Source organism: Adiantum capillus-veneris, chromosome 23 (assembly GCF_014529385.1).
Source record: "Adiantum capillus-veneris isolate H3 chromosome 23, ASM1452938v2, whole genome shotgun sequence".
NCBI classification, from domain to species: Eukaryota; Viridiplantae; Streptophyta; class Polypodiopsida; order Polypodiales; family Pteridaceae; genus Adiantum; species Adiantum capillus-veneris.
Genome location: NC_140953.1, coordinates 141,138,706 through 141,142,385, shown reverse-complemented (window position 1 = coordinate 141,142,385; position 3,680 = coordinate 141,138,706). Strand labels below are relative to the sequence as shown.

General features: G+C 44.0%; 2 pseudogenes; both read left to right on the top strand.

Annotated features, from left to right (window-relative positions):
* The first annotated feature begins 423 nt into the window (after nt 1-423).
* LOC147428719 (flotillin-like protein 1 pseudogene) lies at nt 424-1,432 on the top strand (annotated as a pseudogene).
* A 24-nt stretch (nt 1,433-1,456) lies between these two features.
* LOC147428718 (cell number regulator 6 pseudogene) lies at nt 1,457-2,003 on the top strand (annotated as a pseudogene).
* Nucleotides 2,004-3,680: the final 1,677 nt, after the last annotated feature.

The window sequence follows — 3,680 nt, the reverse complement described above, 5'->3', positions numbered from 1 at the left end:
AACCAACTCAACCAAGAGTCATCGCTGCATACGTATCCCAACGTGCATGTATTAAAAAAAAAAAGCAGTTTACAAGTGAGCAGCACGTTCTTCACTTGTCCTATCCCGCCCCTCCTTGCTTGTCTTTCCACCTACGCCTTGCCATCGCTTGGTCGTCATTCCTGTGTTGCCAGCTGTCTCACCCTTGCGACATCTCCGCGCAGCGCTTGTCAATTCGCCTTTCACCAACTCACTCACCCTTCATTTTCCCTTTTGATGATGAAGGCATCTCCCTGGATTCGCCTCAAAGAAACACTTCCAAGATCGTAACTACATACTGGAATGCAAAAAAAACGCTACAAAAACCCCTAACAGCATGTTGATCGCAATAGGCTTGTAGGGATTGTGGTTGCACACTTAACCTAAATAAACTTTTTACCCCTCATGGTTGACAAAATTGCAGCCAGAACTGAGCCGGTCATGCTGCATGTGGGCAGGCTGACGGCCCGTGGTGTCCGGTGACGCTGCAGCAACCGGTGCACGTGCGCAAAGACGTCAATAAGGTCGGTGGAGATTTCGTCATACTTTGAACAGTCGGCAGTAGGAATGTGCGCAGTCTCTCTCTCTCAAGGAGGTGCACGCTCCTTGAGAGAGAGAGAGAGAGAGAGAGAGAGAGAGAGAGAGAGAGAGAGAGAGAGAGAGAGAGAGAGAGAGAGAGAGAGAGTATGTGTGTTCTCTGCGCGTGCTTCTTGAGTGTGTGTGAGAGAGAGAGAGAGAGACAAAGAGACAGACAGAGACAAGCTGGCCAAGAAAACCTTCCTACGACTTCGACATTCAAGCTATGAGTGTCAAAAAGCTCCCCTTCATCTTCCCCGTCGTCTTCACCACCATCGGCCCCAAAGCCGCTTTCATCAAATACATCCGCCTCATCGCCCCCCATGAACAAAACTACAACCATATCAATGACCTTGTCAAGGGCATCATCGAAGGCGAAACCCGCATCCTCACCGCCCGCCATGACCATGGAGGACATTTTCAAAGGCACCAAACAGTTCAAGCTCGCCGTCTTTGAGAAAGCGCAGCTTGAGCTCAACGAATTTGGCCTCTTCATATACAATGCCAATGTCAAGCAGCTCCTCGATGTCCCCGACCACGAGTAATTGTCCTTGCTGGGCCAAAAGATGTGGCCACTAGCGCCAAGATCGCCATCGCTGATGCGAAGTATAAGGGCGATGTTGGCACCAAGGAGCGGCAGGGTCTCACGCAACGTCAGAATGCTGCAAAAGCTGATACCGAGATCAAGGTATGTCGCTCCAACAGGTCCAGATTGCAAAACAGAAGGAGCTTCTTGCTCAAGCAGAGACCAAGATCTTTGAGAACACTAGGAAGGCTGAGATGACTCGAGTAGATGCAGAGCTAGCCAAGAAATCTATGTTGTGGTCACAAGAAGTAGAGCTTGCCAAAATACAAAGAAAAAATGTGGTGGCCATACGAGAAGTCGAACTAAATATATCAGCATCTGTGGTTGTGCTGACCACTTTGATTCTTGTTGGTAATTAGGCTTGATTTTCCCATGTGTCTTGTTTGGGAGGAATATTAAAATATTGAACTGCCTGGGACAACACCCTACACATGCCATGCCATATTTGTGAAGGGTGGATTGGCACTTGCCGCTACCACTTTAGCCTTTTGTGCAGTCAATCCTCATGCGGCCTTTTCTATTGGGGAAGGACAAGTCTTTATGTGGTGTATGTGTGGCATATACAAAGGACTGTTCCGGCAAGCCTTGCAAAAGAATGCTATCTACATAATTTCCCTTGTGATCTTTGCTTAGTCCACTGTTGTATGCATTATGCCAAGAGCATCGAGAGATGTAGGGCAAGCTTTCTGATGGTATTGGTATGCCTATGAAAATCATAAATCCACCTCCTTCGCAGGAAATGCATATTCCTAAAGTCCCAAAGACTCTTTCAGCTAATGGTAATGATGAGAGTGTAAGTGTTGTACAAGTACAAGCTCCATGATCTATTCTTTGTCTTCACCAACTATTTTGTAAGAAAAGTTGTCAAGCACTAGTAGTTGGAATTGCAAAAGTTAAACCTCTATTGCCTTGGGATGCTTGGCTATGTGGCTCCATTGTGTTCTTGAGAGGCTCCAAACACACAAACCTATACTAATGTGCAGAAGTGTTGGATTCTTGAGGGTAGAGAGAGAGAAAGAGAGAGATAAGGCTCAAGCTATGGAGGCTTTACCCGCCTTGTGATGGTGGTGGTGGTGGTAATGCTGGCCACCTTTGTGTCTTGGACGGCGCTGGCTGCCGAGGCTGCTTGCCCCGGCACTCAGGCACTCTACAACCAATGTAGCAAGTATGTGCTAGGCTACAGCCAATGTAGTGAGTATGTGCTAGGCTCCAACCCCCCATCCCTACTGCTAACAATGGATGTTGCAACCTCCTCAAATCATCTATCTCTTTGTGCCTTTGCAGTTCTATCCCTGGTAGCTTCAAAAACGTCATCAACCAATAGGGTATTCCAACATCAAATTCGTCTACAAGATTTCACGTTTCTTCTGCGTTCAAGTTAAGGTGTAATAATTATCAAGGCCCACATGTTCGCCCTTAATACCAATATGCCCATCTTGGCCAATATAATATGTCGTTTATCTATTTCGCTCAAAAATAAAATGATATGCTATGAAGCTTCCAACTTGTATGGCATACAACATCATCACAAAAACCTTATTATGATGAGAATTCCATTTTGTGAATAGTATACATAACCTCTTTACCACACAAAGAGAGAGAGAGAGAGAGAGATCATTAAGAAAAAGATGATGGAGGATTGTATCAATGTCTCTAATGGAAATTTCAGGGAGAGATGTTTGCAGTTTATGGCACATTTATGACATAACTGAGACCAAGATGACATGATGTAATACAATGTACATAATTTTCACAGAGAAAGAGAGAGAGAGAGAGAGAGATCAAGAAGGGATCAGTTTGAGCAATGCAAGACACACCTCCAATCATACTGTAGTATTACAAAAGAAGCTGCCATAAGGTTTCCTCTACGACAAGGGCATACAATATGTCTGGTGACACTTGTTAACAAAAAGTGGTATGAAATGTGTTGTTTGGTTTTTAGTGCGTAATTAGTTGTCCCAAATTTGAACCAAGTGAACAATGTGCAAAGATATGTGCAAGAACTAACACTTCACATGGTCTAAGCTCTCATGTGAATATGGCTATGATCGTACTGGAAAGAGCACATTGGCATTGAGCTTAAGAGGCCAATTTATTTCTCCTTCTAAATCATAAGAGATACTCTAAGATGAGAATTTCAACTTTGTAACTTTTTTCTTACCTCGTCTTCCTTCACCCTCATTATTCCTAAGTTTGATTATGACTTCCTACGTATTATTTTTTCTATTTTGCTCAATTTTTGGGACAGCTCGTGATAACTCGCTCGGGTTTTGGGATTCCTCGTTCTGTTATTTGACAAAAATTAAGATATGACCGGTTCATTTTTCTACTCTATGTTCAGTATCTAAACTATTGCAATGTTGATGTGCTCTTTTCTATTGTACATATTCGCTCGGTTTCTTGTCCGCTCGAAAGTTACAGATTCCTCCGATTTCAAGAGGGTCTTCAATAATTGGTTCACTTGGTGGCTCTCCTTTGTAGGACTTAAGTATGCCCACAT